This window comes from Diadema antillarum, unplaced genomic scaffold (assembly GCF_040938485.1).
Source record: "Diadema antillarum isolate AM-2024a unplaced genomic scaffold, OU_Dant_1.0 seq00000738_RagTag, whole genome shotgun sequence".
In the NCBI taxonomy this organism is placed as follows: domain Eukaryota; kingdom Metazoa; phylum Echinodermata; class Echinoidea; order Diadematoida; family Diadematidae; genus Diadema; species Diadema antillarum.
In genome coordinates, this window is record NW_027271636.1 from 464,117 (window position 1) to 485,932 (window position 21,816).

Sequence of the window (21,816 nt, forward strand, 5' to 3'; positions counted from 1 at the left end):
TTACAGAACTGCATGTTTGGTAAAAATAGCAAAATGATATCATAATACCCAATATTTTGTCTATTTGCACATGTCATAAACACAAAGGCCGTCTCCCTCTTCCCGGTAGTTAAAGTGCCGGGACATGGATGTTATGCTTGCCAAGTTTAACGGAGGTTGAATGAATAACATTAGAGCTTTACGATAGTGAATGTTTCAGAGTAATCATAAACACAAAACATAAATGCGCGCCACAGACAACTAAACCGTTACTGGTAAAATGTGCTGCCTCTCTTGGTCCATACCAAGTTGTTTAAGACTCTCAGAAATAATGGACAATTTCTTGATTTCTTGTAGCAAAAATATTTTATTTCCCATGTTTTGTAGCAAACAGCCGTCGGAAAGGTCTGCACCAACTCCCGAAATCTAGTTCTGTGCTCCCTAACCCCCACCCACCCCCCCCCCCCCATCATTCTCTAGTTTCACGACCCACATAATGACTAGGAACCAGGCAAGTGCGAACATCGTAACATACAGATAGAGCTGGCTGCCTTTGAATAGAACACTTGTTACGCAAGAGTAATTTGCTTTGTCATGATGTCTATGGAATACAAGTATGTAGATCCCACAGGTTACGAGTTCGGCCTGTGTATGCACATCGGATAAACACAAGATAGAAGACAGCGCGCTCTACTTATCCACGTCTCCGTTTACTGCGTGGAACTGTGCTTACTGCAGTGGTAACAGCCCCTCAAGTCTAGTGGCGCCTCACTTGGACTCGTATTACGGTAGCGATTTTTGGTGGAGCCAAATCCTGCATTTGATTCTCCAGTTGCAGCTACACCTTCCTGATCTAAGCCATCATGATCGATATGTTCGGAGCGATCTCGGAGTCCAGTTTCGGACAGGTCAATGCGTTGACCATCACTGCCGCTCTTGTAGTCATCCTGACTTCGATGGCAATCTGGAGCGTCTTAAGGCCGAGCGGATTCCCTCCCGGGCCGCGGGGTCTGCCGTTCGTAGGAAGCATCTTTGGTAAGCTTTCCTTACATGCCCAGCCACTGTGTTTGGACACTTTTCCTATAGGAACATGCTTCTCTTACAATCTTGTCTTACACTGAGTATTCAACATACACAAATTCTATCATTAAATCCATCAACCAAACCCTACTTCTAGGTTCTGCTTAACCATTGTCGAACACAATTTACATGATTAAACCACAATCCTGCCATAGTAACTTTCATCTCAGCAACAGCTAGAATTGCATAATAAAAAACATTCTTACGTTAAGAAGGTTATTGAAGGGGATATAAAAATATGGTAGTTGGAAATCAGGAGGGCAAAAACTAGATATGATGTAAGAATCAATGCTAGTTCGTTATGCCTAAGTATGCCTAAATTGCGAATATATTAGAATGTAATTAGATATGACGTTTATCCTCTTCGGGGTTTAAGGATCCTCGTGATATTCTGAAAAAAAACCAGTATCTTCATTTGAAAGCATTTAGAGAGGAAAGTTCCTACCCAAGTACTTGTACAAGGTTAAAACACTGCTACAGGGCTTAAAGAGGCATTCCAGACGATTTTCATAATTTCACATCATGTAGTACATAAATCGACAGCTTCATGCATAGATTTGTGGAATTTATTGTGGTCTTTGAGCAGAGAAAAAAAATCTTAAAATCTTAAAACAAATTACACTGAACAGTACTGATGACATAGGAGCCTCACATATTTCAGAAATATAGCAGTGTATTAATTCCATTACAATCCCACTTGCAAAAAGTACGCAGTTATTATACGGATCAAAGATCGAAGCAAAGGTGGAATGTTCTGTGCGACTTCTAAAAATACCGTTGAATTCTATCTCAAACTTACATGGCGAGATTATACTTGATAATAATTATGGCGGCATTTTAGTGGATTTTAGCGATGGATGGAGATGGATGGAGTATCGAGTCATTGCTTACAAAGTTATAACAGCTACGTAGGCCAAGGTCATGAACTGACACACAATTTTTTTTCAACATCCCATTAAGATATTTTGTTTCCTTAAAATCTAAATGCAGGTACTCGATCCTATTCATTCTTACACGAATATCTATTGAAGAATATAAATGGCTCTTATTTCTCTCACTATTATCACATGAGTATAATTGTTATTTGTAACATGACAACGATTGATTCCTTTCTGGCGGTAAAAATGGGTTAAGCATCACTCAACTATTTTACATAGAGAATAGTGAGGTAACGACATCGTAATCAACAACTCACCACAACATAATAGTACACTAAGATGGCCATGAAACCAATATACCAAAATAGTTCGTCAAGTTTGCTTATATATAGTTAATGGCTCGCAGCGATGAAGTTATTGTCCAAGATTTCCTCTTCATGGCGTAGGTTCTGCTACCTTTTTACCTTCGGTCTTTCCCTTTTCCGCTTTATTTTCCTCACTAACTTTACTTTACCACTCTACACTTTACCCAACCCTTGTTAGCATACACACACGGATGAACGCATGCACGCACATCTCGCAAGCTGTCCCCAAAAGGAAGCTTTCACTTATGTTATGTAATTATAATAATCCTATACTTACATCTCAGAGTAACCTTGGTAACGGCCAGCCAAATATGCAAATAAATCTCTTCATGACAACTATATGAATGTCTCCTGGGTTGTCTGAGGCTTGGCTGACGTAGTTGCTACTTATGTTTACGTAATTGATTCCAAATAATATTCAGATTGAATTTGGATTTATCCCCACCACGTAACAATTGTATCTATCTTTTCTATAGATGAAAAAAAAAACACATGAAAGCGGTATTCGCACTTACAATCGTGACAATATTTTTGATAATATATTTCTTTCTTATTTTATCTTATCTTTTCTTATCTTTTTTTTTTTGAATGATGGTGGTCCGACATACATTTATATTAAATGGGTTAGTCAAATACCGGTTAGTGATTGGCTAAACAGAGTCACGTGATGGAGGTACATTCGTTATGTTCTCCCATGGGCGAACATTCTTGGTAATGTTCTCCCATGGGAAAACATTTCCACGTCACAAATGACAGAAGGCCGATAGGACCGCGCGCGCACAGTGGATTCGGCTCTGCGCGAGCGAGCTATGTAGGGCGTAGTGCTAGCTGCACATGCATGCTATGCTGGTACATGGTGGCCATGGCTGCAAAGTTCGTACTGTACACTGAATCTCTACGATCTTTGTGGTTGACGTTGACGTATTTGACTAACCCATATAATATAACAGATGATGACTTTTGTTGTCGGGAACGTGTACCAAACGTTCCACCCTCAGGGTTTGAAATGCTATTTCGGGAGGCTATAAGTCCCTCAATAGCATTTCAAACCCTTCGGGTGGAACATTCGGTATGTTCCCTCCCCCGCCAGTCATCATCTATATAATGGTGCATGGCCCTAACCAAAGCTTATAAGTCGAGCTTTTTACTTCTTCTTCTTCCTGTACTGTACAGAACCTCCTGAGAGTATACTTGCACACTGTGCCTTATATATTACCGTGGTTACATTCGTATAGGTGTCTTTCAACTATTTGACTCGTAGATTTCATGCAGAGGAAATTACAGTTTTCATTTAATTCGAAAATAGTACTAGACCCAGAGTAAAATTTGCTGAAATCTGTCTGTGCCTCCGTGGTCTTCTAATCCATTCGTATAACATTAAAGTGATATCGTTCATCTGTGATAAGCATTAAACAGTCTCATTTCATACGAAGGCTTCGTATGTTGTCAGCTTCACTCATCAGTATCATAAACATCTGATGGTTGACATAAAACTATGCTGGTATCATATAAATCTGGAAAAAAAACATCATCAATCACACACGCACACACTAAACAGTGTTACGCTGGAGTGATATGATACTATTTCGACAGTATTTTTTCCTGCCTAGAGACACAAAAGGACCTAGTCATTGATGTGTTTTCTGCATTTTTTTTTTTTTTTACTTCAGATATGAACGACAGTCCTGAAATGGTTTTCGGCAACTGGGCGAAGAAGTACGGCGACATCTTCGGGCTGAAAATTGGGGAGAGATGGATGGTGGTCTTAAATCGCAAAGACGTTATCAAAGAGGCTGTCGTAAAAACAAAGTGTGGAGTTCGCTGGACGGCCAGACTTTTACTCATGTACGTCGAGAAAAAAGATGATTGTTACAAGACATGTAAGAATATATTTGTTTAGGATTATGAAACTATGATGAAGGAAAGATTCTTTGTCGGTTTACAACGCTGAAGTGAATTTGACGACGGCAATTAATATACATGAAATATTTGGTTGTGCAGTTGGGGGAAATGGGCTTGATTTTCCTTGCCATTGTGTTTCCATTGTCACTATAGTAACAGGGGCTGTCACCAGCTTTTTTTCGAGGGGGGTGCGTTTTGACCCTAATGTAACGACATTTTTTTTTTTTTTGGACAGACATTTGGAATATAGGAAGCTCTCAATCCTAGACTTTTACTGTTGTTGAGGGAAACCAAGCGGGGAAAGGGCACCGGCGTCGCTAGGATTTCATCTTTTACAGTAAAAAAAAACAAACTACAATTTGGAGCTATATTTTTTTCGCTTTGGAATAGGGGGGGGGGGGAGGGCGCACCGGGCGCAGCTGCCGGCAATTACTGGCAGCAACATCAGGAGAAAGCATAACAATTAAATGCGAGCGAGCGGAGCGAGCGAGCTTGAATATTTTGACATTTTACAGTAAAAAAAAAACCCTGTCTATTGTTGCTATATTTTTTTCGCTTTGGAAATAAAGGGAGGGGGGGGGGGGGCACCGGCGGAACTGCTGGCAATTACTGGCAGCAACATCAGGTGAATTGCATAACGATTCAATGCGAGCGAGCTTGAAAATTTGACATTTTACAGTCCAAAAGCTGCCGTTCTTAGCCATATTTTTCGCTTTGGAAATCAAGGGAGGGGGGCGCACCGGGCGGAATTGCCGGCAATTACTGGCAGTAACATCAGGTGAATTGCATAACGATTAAATGCGAGCGAGCGAAGAGAGCAAGCTTGAAAATTTACATTTTGCATTCCAAAAACTGCCGTTCTTAGCCATATTTTTTCGCTTTGGAAATTAGGGGGGGGGGCGCAACCGGAAGGAACTGCTGACAATTACTGGCAGCAACATCAGGTGAATTGCATAACGATTAAATGCGAGCGAGCTTGAAAATTTTACATTTTACAGTCCAAAAACTGCCGTTCTTAGCCATATTTTTTCGCTTTGGAATTAAGGGGGGGGTGGAGCGCATGCCACCGGGCGCAACTGCTGCAATTACTGGCAGCAACATCAGGTGAATTGCATGACGATTCAATGCGAGCGAGCGAAGAGAGCGAGCTTGAAAATTTTGACATTTTACAGTAGAAAAACTGCCGTTTGTAGCTATATTTTTTTCGCTTGGAAATTAAGGGGGTGGGGGGGAGCTCACGGGCGCAACTGCAGACAATTACTGGCAGCAACACAGGGGGAATTGCATAAAGATTAAATGCGAGCAGGCGAAGAGAGCGAGCTTGAAAATTTACATTTTACAGTTCAAAAACTGCCGTCTTAGCCATATTTTTTCGCCTTGGAAATTAAGGGAGGGGGCGCACCGGGCGGAACTGCTGGCAATTACTGGCAGCAACATCAGGGGAATTGCATAACGATTAAATGCGAGCGAGCTTGAAAATTTTACATTTTACAGTCCAAAAACTGCCGTTCTTAGCCACATTTTTTCGCTTGGAAATTAAGGGGGGGTGGAGCGCATGCACCGGGCGCAACTGCTGGCAATTACTGGCAGCAACATCAGGTGAATTGCATATCGATTCAATGCGAGCGAGCGAAGAGAGCGAGCTTGAAAATTTTGACATTTTACAGTAGAAAAACTGCCGTTTGTAGCTACATTTTTTCGCTTTGGAAATTAAGGGAGGGGTCGACGGGCGCAACTGCAGACATTACTGACAGTAACATCAGGGAATTGCATAAAGATTAAATGCGAGCGAGGGAAGAGAGCGAGCTTGAAAATTTTGATATTTTACAGTAGAAAAACTGCCGTTTGTAGCTATATTTCGCTTTGGAAATTAAGGGGTTGGCGCACCGGGCGCAACTGCAGACAATTACTGGCAGCAACATCAAGTGAATTGCATAACGATTAAATGCGAGCGAGCTTGAAAATTTTACATTTTACAGTCCAAAAACTGCCGTTCTTAGCCTTATTTTTCCGCTTTGGAAATTAAGGGGGGGGAAGCGCATGCCACCGGGCGCAACTGCTGGCAATTACTGGCAGCCATAGGCGCCGGAAGTGGGGGGGGGGGGGGGGGCAGGGGGGGGCGGGCCGCCCCCCAATCCAAAAAGTGGGGGGGCAAAACGCATTTTGCCCCACCAAAAAGCCCCCCCCCCAAAAAAAAAAATAATAATAATGATAATAAAAATAAATGAATAAACAAAGAAAATAAAATAAATATGTATATATATGAATAAAAGGGAAAAAATATGGCTACAAACGGCAGCTTTTGGACTGTAAAATGTCAAAATTTTCAAGCTCGCTCGCTTCGCTCGCTCGCATCCAGCAGTTGAGCCCGGTGCGCCTCCCCCTTAATTTCTAAAGCGAAAAACTACGACGGCAGTTGTTGGACTCTAGAATGTCAAAATTTTCAAGCTCGCTCGCTTCGCTCGCTCGCATTGATCGTTATGCCATTCTCCTAATGTTGCTGACAGTAATTGCCAGTAGTTGCGCCCGATGCCCCCACCCCTTAATTTCCAAAGCGAAAGATAAATATGGCTAGAAACGGGAGTTTTGGGACTGGTAATGTCAAAATTTTCAAGCTCGCTCGCTTCGCTCACTCGCATTGAATCGTTATGCCACTCTCCTAATGTTGCTGCCAGTAATTGCCAGCAGTTGCGTCCGATGCCCCCCCCCCCCCCCCTTAATTTCCAAAGCGAAAGATATAGCTACAACGGGAGTTTTGGGACTGTAAAATGTCAAAATTCTCAAGCTCGCTCGCTTTGCTCGCTCGCATTGAATCGTTATGCCATTCTCCTAATGTTGCTGCCAATAATTGCCAGCAGTTGCGCCCGATGCGCCCCCCATTTATTTCAAAGCGAAATATGTAGCTACAATTAAAACTCCAGTTTTGGAACTGTAAATAGGATATCAAAATTTTCAAGCTCTCTCGCTTCGCTCGCTCGCATTTTATTGTTATGCCATTCACCTTATGTTGCTGACAGTATATAATTTGTCGATCGTTTCACACCGTCATTCCATAATCCATGTAAGGAAAACTTACAATGTTCCTCAATGACTGCGTTGTTGAATGTATCACATTCCGTCATGTATTGTAGTCCCATTATTGCTCACGCACACACGCACAAGCATACAGACCGTCAAAATTACTTTATGGTTCCCCCATGAGTCGACCCACCGTACGCCACTTTACATATATATATATATATAATAGATGTGTGTGCGTGTGTGTGTGTGTGTGTGTGTGTGTATGTGTATATTGTGTAACATATGCATGGTCTAATCTTGAGCCCCCTCCAATGTTTGCCCCCCCAATCCAAAACTGCTTCCGGCGCGCCTGCTGGCAGCAACATCAGGTGAATTGCATAACGATTCAATGCGAGCGAGCGAAGAGAGCGAGCTTAAAAATTTTGACATTTTACAGTAGAAAAACTGCCGTTTGTAGCTATATTTTTTCGCTTCGGAAATTAAGGGGGCCGCACCGGGCGCAACTGCAGACATTTACTGGCAGTAACATCAGGGGAATTGCATAAAGATTAAATGCGAGCGAGCGAAGAGAGCGAGCTTGAAAAATTTACATTTTACAGTCCAAAAACTGCCGTTCTCAGCCATATTTTTTCGCTTTGGAAATTAAGGGGGGGGGAGGGGGCGCACCGGGCGCAACTGGACGATTACTGGCAGTAACATCAGGGAAATTGCATAAAGATTAAATGCGAGCGAGCTTGAAAATTTTGACATTTTACAGTCCCAAAACTGCCGTTTGATGCTATATCTTTTTTTGCTTTCGAAATTGAGGGGCGCACCGGGCGCAACTGCTGGCAATTACTGGCAGCAATATTAGGAGAATTTAAATGCGAGCGAGCGGAGCGAGTGACCTTGAAAATAATGTGACATTTTACAGTCCCAAAACTGCCGTTTGTAGCTATATTTTTTGCAGTAAGGGGGGGGGGGCGCACCGGGTGGAACTGCCGGCAATTACTGGCAGCAACTTCAGGAGAATGGCATTACGACTAAATGCCAGCGAGCGAGCTTGAAAATTTTTGACATTTTACAGTCCAAAAACTGCCGTTTGTAGCTATACTTTTTCGCTTTGGAAATTAAGAGGGGGCGGGGGGGGGGGGGGGACGCCCGGTGCGCCCCTCCCCTGGATCCGCCACTGGTAGTCAAGGGTGTCGGTTTATGTTCATGACTGGGGGAGGTATGACCAGCGAGGTGGCGTCGAAGTGACCAAGTATGGGAAGGATGTCCAAAATCTATGTATATAGTCAACACTGTATAGAATACACTTGCACTATTAGATAATTATGTATAAAATCAGCGCTGCCAGAACCAGGGGTGCGAATTGCTTTTGCCCACGATTTTTTCTTTTTTTGTTTTTGTTTTTGTCCCCGATGCAAAATATCAAAAAAAAAAGATAAATAAATAAAAAATAATAATCATTTAGTGTCCGGCGTTGAGGTCGCTCGCAGACTGACGTTTTTTTTTTTTTTTTTTTTTTTTTTTTTTAAGGGTCTGAAGGGGGGTGCGTTCGCACCCAACGCACCCCCCCCTGGTGACGCCCATGAGTAATGTGTGTATGTGTGTGTGTGTGTGTGTGTGTGTGTGTGTGTGGAGGGGATATGTTTACCATATATATATATATATATATATATATATATTGACAGCAAATCTTGCACATATAGACGTGGCTGGTGTTGGCATGGTTGGGTAGCACCCCTTTAATCATCGAGCTTTCGGGCGAAAAGCCCTTCTTCAGGATCTACACAGTCAATGACAACAACGTATAAATACAATCAATCTAGGTATAAAATCATACTAAACTTAACTAGCCTCATATACTATACATTTCAAAATATACTCAACATAAGACATACCTCAATTCATTTTATAACAAAAAACAAATCAGCATGCTATTACTAAATACAATCTCAAAACAGAACTTACTGTGTTGGTGCTAAGTGTGGTCTTGTAGTGTTGTCTGTGTGAAAGTTATGGTCCGGTGTACCTTAATACTTGCACCGCCCCGCCATGTTGTGGTTAAGTCCTTTGATGTCAGAATCACAATAACATTTTAACATAAAAACAAGAGAATTCTATGGTGGTTTAATGTTTGTTGTACAGAGGGTTGTTGTGTTGTAGTTGTGTCCTAAATTTGAACGCATAATATTATAACTTATACATGTTATAGGTAGTTAAGAATCACAATCATCACTACTTATAGCCTACGGTTGGAAGATCACGCGTCTTTACATCTTAATCAATTGTTTAAACCATGAATGTATCATAATGAGTTTAACGTACTTCGTATCCTTTCTATGGGCAGCCGAGGTGTTCAGCGATGGGTTTAAGGATATCGCAATAAGTCCTTACTCCGACACGTGGAAACTCCATCGGAAGCTTGGTCATTCAGCTCTCAGGTAAGTACGCCTATTGGCTTTCTACATCACTATCACAGTCATTCCCATGTCCCTTTTGTAGACCTTGATCTTGGTGAGCCGCCACTACCAAGGTCCATTGATCATGGGAAATATTTTGGAATAAGTTTGGTATACAATCATGATCACACACATCATGTTATAGCATTAACCTAACATCTGAAGTAATCATCTGCAGCCGGCAACCAATGGAAATTGCCACGGATTATCAGCCTGTCTTCTTGTTCATCTTTCTCGAAGCTGAAAACAATTTTCATATTCTCCAGGAAATAAAAACCACCATAATATATGGCACAAGAAGTTTAAGCTATTCTTAGACTTCAATTTTATAACGGAACTGCTTTACATCAGACGATTATTATAACCACAAAAACAGAGAACGTAAAGTTACGACTTGGTAGGAGAAGAACAAGACAAGAGTAATGTTCACGGACTTTAGCAGGTAATAGGGAAGGGAGATGTTGGCGTCATTCCGTCACACTTCACAAGAATTATGTAATCTGTCTTTGAAATAATTCAGTTCTATTCATAGAGACCCGTGTTGAGAGTTTATTAAAGTAGGTACATTGATATCATCCTGTTTTGAATGTAAGGAAACCACGCAATCTCTTTCACTACAGTTGTGATATGTGCAAGAAGAGAGGGGGGATTCTGCCCATATTCTGCTCGAAACTCCTTCAGGAAAGACTACAGTTCAACTATCCTTCATTTCTTTCCCCTCGTTCTCTGAATCTATGATGAATCAAAATGCAGTCCTTCTAAATGTTAAAGAAACCTTTCCCATTCTTTTGAAATAAGGTGCGATTTGTATACAGTTAAACAACATAAAACACAGCAGATATATTAACAAAGCTGGAATTTTACTGAGATGTGCAGAGAATCAATTACCGCAAAGTGATTAAACAACCGAAAATGTTGTAGCGAAACTCCAAAGAAGACGACAGTATGAATTGTGTTAAATTCCTGAAATAATTGCTGGTTTCTGTCGTCCGTTTGAATTTATTTATAATTCTTTTGTAATCATTCACTCATTTTGACTGTAACCTTAAACAGAAGGACTGATTCGTATACATCTTTCTTCATTTCCAGGCACTTTGCAACGGGCAAGCCTTTGCAAAAACTAATAACCAGTGTCTACCCAAAACTGGAGAAGGAGTTAGCTGAGAATGAGGGAAAACCGATCGACCCAAGACTTCTCTTAACCCTTCTGATGTACAATGTCCTCACACAGATGTGCTTTGGGAAGAGGTATTGACTTACAGTGAAAGTATTTTTGTTTCCCTACATGGCTGAGCTCCGCAGCCGCGTTCAAGTTCGTTTATTTACTAATCACAAACTTTAGTGTCAAATCATATCAGTTGAAAATTTGCCTTATTACATAAGAGCTCCGATTTCCATTATCTCTTGCCGTCCCTGCTAGAAAGAACACAGTGTGAAACAAAGTGTGACACATTTTAACACATTGTGGAATTTCTTCACACTGTCGGATTCGAGCGCTTTAACATTGTGAACACATTGTGAATCATCAGTTCACAGTGTGAAACAGGACATTACGACGTGAACTCTGTAAAAAAAAAAAAAAAAAAAAAAAAAAAAAACCCACCACAGTGTGACTAGTTCTTTGCATAGTTGACTATGTGAACACATTGTGAACACACTGTAAGACATTGCGTTCTTTCCCGCAGAGGTAAAAGATCTGAAGTATGTTATATATCTCTTAGCACATAGAAACGTATTTTAGGCAATTAATTCACACAAAGTAATTCAATTCAATTAAATTCAATATTGATACTGCGTTGCTACTACTGGGTTGCTTTGAGTTAAAAACTACAGTGATATCTGAAGAAAATGAATACATTAAAAATTTCTGAATTGTAAAAATTTCCATATAAAAATGCATTGTTTTATATACGTGAAGTAGGTCTTGAGAAGCTTTAAACTTGGTTTGTACATAAAAGTTCACCAATCTTCTGCTTTTCTCCATACGGGAACAATTTTCTTCAGACCTGTTCTTGGCATATATATATATATATATATATGGTTTGTAAACTTTGATTTATTTATTTTTTCCAAATTAGAGAAACATTTTCAATTCCGTTCTCGATACAGGCAGTTGATCTCATGATATATTCCACAGTTTTGGATTTATTTGGATATTCCGACTCTTGTTCCCATTAATCAATTTGTATCAGGATAGCTTGATCTTGATTACGAAGATTTTAATCCTCGAAATTTTGAAGTCTGTGAATTGGACCTAAATGTTTTTATGACTACGTCTTTCCCTAAATATTTAGATAGAATAATTACTCGTAATTGATCCCAACTGGCATTTAAGATAATCGCAAATCATAATATCATTCAATTCAGTATGAATATTAAATTAAGTATATAAGAACTCTGAATTCGATATGTTGATGCAATGAAACTCTTTCTACTTGTATAGCTATCCATTGCTAAAATTACGCGTTCTCTCTTTGAAGGCATATTAACATCGTTATAGTTTAGAATTGATTCATCTCTTGAAAGACATGAGCGTACACCGTATTTACTTACACTTTCAACTGTTGAACTTCATGGTAGCTATGAGCTTCACGAGCCGAAAGTCAAGGCGTGGCTGAAAATGAACGACGAGGCGAATGCGAGTGTCGGGCTGGGTCTTGCTGCTGACTTCTTCAGGTGGGCGAGGTATATACCAACCTCGGGTCCACGCCTTATCAAAAAAGTCACTGAAGCCTTCAAGGATATGATCAACTCCGAGTTGGCCGAGCACCGGGAAAAGAAATACGATCCAGGTATACGTGCTAATCCTGCCTCTTTCATTCACTGTGTACTCGTAGATTGACAGAAGACGTCTTAATATAAAAGAATGTAAAGTCTTTACGACAAACATGATTGAATAATCATTGAACAGATACTGCGTATCGGATGAGAACCATGCAATCGATCGTCTTCTTCCTGTGTATTTAGCACTCTGTGTTTACTTGTGAATACGGGTGGTGTAACTGTGAATTCAGATAATGAATAAATGTTACGCTGCTCAGGCGGGTTCATGGTTAAAAAAAAAAAAAATAGATAATGACAAAAGGATCTTTCTAACCATGGCGTAGGCCTACTGTCCAAAGAGAAAAATAGTACCATTAAACCTGTTTGGTTCTATGGTTCACAACGCGCATCTATGTTTAGAAGGCTTCAAGATAATCATCAGCAAGAACAAAATGAACCAGAAAATATCACTGAGGGGGATTAGTACCCCCTCCTAACTCTTCTGTGCTTGTACATTGCCGAGAATGATAAACAATAACTTTATTCTTGTACTGTAAAATAATGAGTACAATTTATTGCTGATTTCAGGGCCATAATTCTACATCGAGTCAAATGTGTGCGAAATTTCCTTTGAATCGTTTAAAAACTGGATAAACTGCATCCGGTTTTCTGTTTGTCAATTTCTCTCCCTCTCTCTCTCCTCTTATTTCCTTTCAGAAAACATCAATGATTTCTACAGCATGATGCTAAAGACCCAGGAGGATGCTAAAAGGGAAGGTGAAAATGTGGACAAGCTTTCCGATGCTCACATCTTGATGACAATCATCGATATATTTTCTGGTAATTAATTAAACTCAATTCTTCCTGGAATGAAATAAGCATGCATAAAGTTGTCGAATGTTTCAATATGGACACTTGTTTTCTGACTTCTCACACTATTTTGTACCCAATCCATATTTCTGTGTGACATGTTTGTGACAGGTTTTCTTATAGATAAGGACGACGGAGAATCCTCCAAGGGGTGAGGGTGGAGGGGGGGGGGGGGGGTGTGAACCTGCTCACTCAGCTGTCTTTCTTTTCATACCCAAGTTCCATTGCAACATTTTAGCAATTATTACACTATCATCAAATGGAGAAAATTTCAGGAGGCATTGGTAAACAAGACTTATACAAAACAACTGTATGATTGATATGAAGTATAAGAAGTATAAGTATAACAAGATATTTGATTCAAGAATTAAAAAACAACACCATAGTCGTCATCGATTGACGAAGAACTATTCGACATCCACCAACTCAGACTCCAAATAAGGAAGTTTGAAGATGGACAAGTTCTTACCTCGGAAACGGGCTAGCTGCCAGAGGAGGTGAGACTACAGCTGTAGCTAAGAGAGAAGAGACCCGCTCGCTGTAGAGGATACTGAATTTCCTATTAGCTGCTGGGAAGAATCCGCGTGTGAGACCCCGCGAGGCATTGAAAGAAACAATGCAAAAAGACAAGAGTGTTTAATATCACTCACATTGACGGTTAGGACGAAAACCATGAAGGGAATTGACTGCCCAACACCACCGAGGATAACGACGACGATAATGATGGCGATGACGGTGATGATGATGACAGGTTGTCTTTGGGTTTTTGTGTGTATACATATAATTAATATGCAAGTGTTTGTTTTCCCCTCACTCATCTGCTACTGTTGTTTCAGCTCTACTTTGTGTGAGATATAGAGTTTAGTGTAAGTGGTAATACTATGATGAAAGATGTCTTTCATTTGACACGATTTTCTGAACCGAGCGTTATGAATAATAGTTTCACATTGGCCATTTCGATACACCACTCCCGCATCTATTCCCTCAAATCCAGCTGGTACTCAGACCACTATCGACACACTGTATTGGGCTTTTGCCTGCCTTGCCGAGACACCGGAAGTGCAGAAGAAAATCCAGTCGGAGATCGACTCCGTGGTCGGCCGTGATCGTGTGCCAACCATAGAGGACCGCGGGACGCTGCCGTACACCGAGGCCACACTGTACGAAGTGATGCGGTACAGCACTATTGTGCCAACGGCCCTGCCTCATTCTACCACTCGCGATACTACACTCCGTAAGTTCACTCACAATCACGCAGAACCTCAAGAAAGATTTCGAGTTATCAACGAAAGACAAGCGATTAGGACTTGGATGAAGACAAAGTTCATTATTCAGCAAGCTATGCTGATTGCTTATAGAATAGTGCAAATGCATTTACGAATGACCTTAATTCATATCCATGAACATGATATTTGTGAATGTATTTCTCTATATAGCTCATATGACTTGTTAAAACATCAACGATTACGAAAGTCTTTACTGAGTTTACTGAAAAATCTGACATGTTCTATTTTACTCTTTGCCGTTTTACTGGATATACAGCTGTTGAGGATGGCAAATCTATTGATGTAAAGAGTTCAATCATGTAATTATGTGTGCTGCTCCCATCGGGTCTTTCTTGAAGCCCAGCTTCGCTTAACAGTGAATCACATTTATGATTGAAATGACACACTCCCCATTTCCCCTGCAGGTGGCTACTCCATACCAAAAGGAACCACCGTCATGCTCAACATCCACTCCATGCACTTTGACCCCAACGAATGGAGTGATCCGGAATCGTTCAAGCCAGGTGAAAAGAGCCCCCTAAAAACAAACAAACAAACAAACACACACACACACACACACACACACACAAAGACATAAACAAAACAACAACAAACCATCGTTGACACAACAGCATGCAAATCTACCAAGCTGAAAGAAAAAAATTATTTAGGTTAAACCAAGAGAGATTTGTACGTCGTTTGACTTTATTGAGTAAGACGATTAATGCAAACAAGCAAACATTGTTAGATTTGTCGTATTTTGTTGCGTTTATTAATGTCCTGTCATTGCAAGCAGTGATCTCATTGATGCTTCTCGAGGTAAAATATAATCAAAGACGAGACATGAAAACTCGTCACATTGAGGACGAGTTAGGTGATACGCCTGTGGTCATCAGATGACAGTCATCTGTGATCGACAAAGAAAAGAATGTGATATAGGCACCTTGAAGTTATATTGAGCGTACATGCGAAACCGTTTCTGTAACCACTCGGCCACGGGTCATCCACGGAAATGGTAAGACAAAAACAAAACAATGTATAGATATAACAGGGGGAAAATCAATGCCCACTCAACCAACGTGGCCGTGTGAACATCTATTGCATTGCTAGACGGAAAAGCGGCCTTGTAACGACTGAGGTCGCTATGCCATTTCTGGCAACTTGGGAAAAATACGTCCCGCAGACATAAAACCTATATAAATCGGCTGGTTTTGATACCTTGCCTTTAATCACAATTTTCAGTGTAATGACGTCATCAAATTACAAAACAATGACATCGTCTTGAAAGACAATTGTTCAAAGTACAACACCTCAGTCGTCGTCATTACATACTATGATCGGTTTGACAAAGTCAACCTGCAAAATTGTGCTGCAGTCGAAGCAATGTGGTCTCCAACACACAAAAAAGAGGGATATGGCGTGTGTGTGTGTGTCTGTGTGTGTGTATAGGTGCGTTTATATACGTACGTGATTTCTACATGGACGAATATGTAATACAAAATTGAAGAAAAAAAAGTAAAATAGCTAAGTATTTTGTTTCGTGATCTTGTGGGGTTCCAACCCGCAACCTTACGTCTCTGAGACGTCGCCTTTAGCCACTCGGCCATACGTCTCGACGAGAAAATATGGGGAACGTAAACTTATGTATGTGAAAGATACATGAGGAATCGTTTTGTCCACATTCCATTTTCATTTTCAGTTTTAAACTGCAAAATTGTCAATCTGATGAGGAGATTTCAAAGAATAAAATGCATGATTACTGCAGCTTATTGTCTCAGCTACAACATACTAAAGTTTCAGAGGAAATGAAGCAAAATCAGCTGAGATAGAGGTGCTTAAACGTTGTCAAGTCAATGCATGGTTTTAAAAAAAATCACCTCCCATAGACATAACACGTAAACTTGTCCGATTTTGTGTCTTTACTTTTATCACAATTTAAAGTATGATAACGTCATCAAACTAGAAAACATCGATATGGATTTGAAAGACAGTTGTTTAATGTATAATATATTAATCGTACGTTGTCAGTTTGCTATTGACATGACGATCAATCACACGAATATGAGGCAGCTATTAGTACCTGTATGAAATTATTATAGGCATGGTTATCAAATTCCCTTAAAATTTCCTTATTATTGCTTTATTTTTACACACAGTTAAGCTATCTCTTTAAACTCGTCACAGTTTAATGAGAATCATGAACATCATACATTAGTACCATATTCAGTTCCATAGCTGATCGCGTTTGCTAATTAATTAAGATTTATTGTCTAGAATGTGCCATATGGCCAACCTGTATACACACGTGGACACACAAACACAATGCTAAATGTATGTATCAAACCTCTGTAACACAACTTTGAACTAACTGTAGAAAGTATCGCTGCACTTATCATACATACTTTTTATCATTATCTGAAACTCCACAAAAACCACTAATTGACAAATAATCATCAATACAGAAGACTGACTTAAAGGAACAATTCAAATACCTTTTTTACAATGTATAGCTTCTTACATGTATAAAATCAGCACAAAGTAACCACGACTACATTGTGTTACTGAATTGATATGAACAAATTTCATTTTGTAACAATATATCATGATCAGCTTGAAAAGCCCAGCCTGTAATATTTTGCAGCAGTCGAAGCAATGCAGTCTCCAACGATAAACAAAGGGATACTGTGTGAGTGTGTGCGTATAGGTGTGTTTACATGCGAACGTGACTTCTACATGGACGAAGGTGTAGTACTCCATTGAAGAAAAAAAGTAAAAAAAAAAATTATTATTTTCTTTCGTGCTCTTGTGAGGTTCGCACCCGTACGTGTGCAACCTCACGTTTCGGTGACGACACCTCTAACCACTCGGCCATACGTCTCGACGAGAAAATTAGAGGAACGTAAACTTATGTACGTGAAAGATGAATCAGGAATCGTTTCGTCCGCATTCCATTCTCATTTTCAGTTTTAAATTGCAAAATTGTCAACCTTATGAGGAGATTTCAAAGAATAAAATGCATGATTACTGCAGCTTATTGTCACAGCTACAACATACTTAATTTTCAGAGGAAATGAAGCAAAATCATCTGAGATAAAGGTGCTTAAACGTTGTCAAGTCAATGTATGGTTTTTAAAAAAATCACCTCCCATAGACATAACACGTAAACTTGTCCGATTTTGCGTCTTTACCTTTAATCACAATTTAAAGTATGATGACGTCATCAAATTTCAAAACCATGACATGGACTTGAAAGGCAAATGTTCAAAGTAAAACATATCTGAATTTGGGGTGATATTAAGCTTAAACAATAGAGATACGAGTAAATGAATGTCAGAAAGAGTACCTCAAAAAAATTAATTCCACTTTTTTGATTTCAGATGATGATATGATGACGTCATGAGTTTTCCTGGCAATATTGGTACTTGAAACGTTATTTCTAATGCATATGCTTTTGTAATATGCAATAGAAATATAGGGTCAATGGACGATTTAAAGAGCTATGGCGACATAAACAAAAACATGTTTTTTCACTATATTTGCAGAAAGACGCGCGCGCGGAATTTCAACTTTGACGCCAGTGCATTCCTTTGTTATAGGTCAAAATCGATCGAAAATCAATGGATATTGTTACTCAAAGTATCAGAAATCCAAATCAGTCAAAAAAATTGCATTTTCATGTTGGTTACGCCCTCTGCGCGCGAAATTGCGCGGACGGACGCGCACGCGAGAAAATGTTTGAAACGCTTAGAATTGTCTGAAACTTCGAGATTTCCCATTGGGAAGTCGTTTTGAGCCTTTTAAAATTTTGACGCGCGCAAACGCGCGCGTAATGATGACCTTGGTAACTAGCGTTAAAACGTAAGATAGAGCCTGACCTGAACTTTATGTCCACCAAAAATGATACAGAAATGATATCTAGTTATGAAGTTATGATCGATCATGTGACAAGGTCCGAAAATCACAAAATGGCGCCTAGATGACGTCATAGATATGTTACTGTCATGAAAACCTTATTGTGGCTAGATATTGTTATGAGACATGTTGACTGAAAATGTTATGTTATTCCGTAATGTCATTGTTGAGATATTGACGACACAAAATGTGGCAGAAAGAAAGAAGAATAAAAAACGAGATATGAAACTCGTCACGCTGACGAGTTAGGTGATACGCTTGGGGTCATCAGGTGTCGGTCATCTGTGATCGACAAAGAAAAGAATGTGATATAGGCACCTTGAAGTTATATTGAGCGTGCATGCAAAACCGTTTTTCTAACCACTCGGCCACGGGACATCCCCGGAAATGGTAAGGCAAAAAAGAAATGTATAGATATTACAGGGGGAAATAGGCAATGCCCACTCAACAATCGTGGCCGCGTGAACATATATTGCATTGCTAGACGGAAATGCGGCCTTGTAACGACTGATGTCGCTATGCCATTTCTGGCAACTTGGAAAAAATACGTGCCGTAGACATAAAGCCTATAATCGGCTTGTTTTGATACCTTGCCTTTAATCACAATTTTCAGTGTGATGACGTCATCAAAGTACAAAACAATGACATGGTCTTGAAAGACAATTGTTCAAAGTACAACACCTCCGTCGTCGTCATTACATACTATGATCGGTTTGACAAAGTCAGCCTGCAAAATTTTGCAGCAGTCGAAGCAATGTGATCTCCAACACAAAAAAGAGGGATATGGTGTGTGTCTGTGTGTCTGTGTGTGTGTATAGGTGCGTTTATATACTTACGTGATTTCTACATGGACGAATATGTAATACAAAATTGAAGAAAAAAAGTAAAATAGCTAAGTATTTTGTTTCGTGATCTTGTGGGGTTCGAACCCGCAACCTCACGTCTCTGAGACGTCGCCTTTATCCACTCGGCCATACGTCTCGGCGAGAAAATATGAGGAACGTAAACTTATGTATGTGAAAGATGAATCGAGAATCGTTTTGTCCACATACCATTCTCATTTTCAGTTTTAAACTGCAAAATTGTCAACCTGATGATGAGATTTCAAAAAATAAAATGCATGATTACTGAAGCTTATTGTCTCAGCTACAACATACTTAAGTTTCAGAGGAAATGAAGCAAAATCAGCTGAGATAAAGGTGCTTAAACGTTGTCAAGTCAATGCATGGTTAGAAAAAAAATCACCTCCCATAGACATAACACGTAAACTTGTCCGATTTTGCATCTTTACCTTTAATCACAATTTAAGGTATGATGACGTCATCAAATTTCAAAACCATGACTTGGACTTAAAAGGCAAATGTTCAAAGTACAACATATCTGAATTTGGGATAATAGTTAGCTTGAACAACAGAGATACGAGCAAATGAATGTCAGAAACAATACCTCAAAAAAATTAATTCCACTTTTTTGATTTCAGATGATGATATGATGACGTCATAATGTATTTAGGGAAATATTGATACCTGAAACGTTATTTTCAATTCATATGCTTTTGTAATATGCAATAAAAACATTGGGTCACCTGACGTTTTAAAGAGCTATGGCGAAATAAACAAAGACATGTTTTTCGCTGTATTTCCACATAGACGCGCACACGAAATTTCAACTTTGACGCCAGCGCATTCCTTTGTTATAGGTCGAAATTGATCGGAAATCAATGGATATTGTTACTTAATGTATCAGGAATCCAAATCTGTCAAAAAATGTGCATTTTCATGTTGCTTACGCGCACTGCGCGCGGAAATGCGCGGACGGACGCGAACGCGCGAAACGCTTAAAATTGTCTGAAACTTCGAGATTTCCCATTGGGAAGTTGTTTTAAGCATTTAAAAACTTTGACGCGCGCTAATGCGCGCGTAATGATGACCTAGGTAATTAGCATTAAAAAGTAAGATAGAGCGTGACCTGAACTTTATGTCCAACGAAAATGATACAGAAATGACCTTTAGTTATGAAGTTATGATCGATCATGTAACACGGTCCGAAAATCACAAAATGGCGCCTAGATGACGTCATAGATATGTTACTGTCATGAAAACCTTATTGTGGCTAGATATTGTCATGAGACATGTTGACTGAAAATGTCATGTTATTCCGTCATGTCAATGTTGAGATATTCACGACACAAAATGTGCCAGAAAGAAAGAAGAATAAAAAGAAAGAAAGGAAGATTTTGACAAACACAATAGGTGATACGCTAAAAGCGTATCACCTAAAAAATACAAAATGTTGATTTAGTTTCCTAGATTTTATCGTAGGAGACACCATTACCAACAGAATTGGAATTACAAATTTGGTGTAAAAGAAACTATTGTTGTTATTCTTTTATGATCAGTCTAAGTGCATTTATTTGATGAAACACTCTTTTGATTTCTCGCGTGGGTACCCTATACATAGAAATATGAATTTGATGATTTGATGATTTGATGAAGATTCTTTCATCTAAAGTATTATGTTATTAAACAAAACAAAAAACAACAACACTTTTGTTAATGAGATAGTACTACGGCTTATTCAGGAACGCGATGTTCACCATGAGAAAATTTGCAGAATCTAATGTTTTCTTTTCCAAAGTTTCTTCTCTTTCGCAAGAATAGACATTTTGATTTTAACATATCCTGTCAATGACTGCTTGTAAATCTAGTCATTATTCTTGTTTCGTAACAAGAGTCATTATCTGGAACAATATTTGAAACGATCGATCTATTCGGTAATAAGACTTTGCCAAATAAAAATCAATGTGTAATGCGTTGATTCTTTTGGGATGGTAATGGAGCCCAAATATAATTGCACATAGTATTTTGAGTTGATAATTCAGCAAATAACGATAACCGTACGCTGCGACATTTCTTGAGGAAGACAAGTTGGCAAAAGATAGGACCAATTCCGCTAATGCCATGATGTTAGCATATACTCCAACTTACGAAAGAGCTATTTCCATTCCTATCCGAATGATACTTGCTAATACAGAACACTTTCTAGATGATGGAGGAACCGTTCGTCAGCACCCTCCGAGCTTCATGCCCTTCGGAGCGGGTCGCCGTAGCTGTCTCGGGGAGGCGGTTGCTAAGGCCGACCTCTTCCTCATCTTCTCCTGGTTCCTCCAGAACTACACCTTCTCCAAGGTACCGGGCAAAGAGAACAAAAACCTCTGCAAAACCATCCCTAAAACAGTCGCTGGACGTCTGCTGACACCATACGAGATTGTGATCAGCAAGAGGAAATGAACAAGCGAGGAGCATAATCATATTCCGTGACGAAAAACGTTAGA

General features: G+C 39.7%; 1 pseudogene; it reads left to right on the top strand.

Moving 5' to 3' along the window:
- The first annotated feature begins 842 nt into the window (after nt 1-842).
- On the top strand, nt 843-21,772 carry LOC139738366 (steroid 17-alpha-hydroxylase/17,20 lyase-like; annotated as a pseudogene).
- Nucleotides 21,773-21,816: the final 44 nt, after the last annotated feature.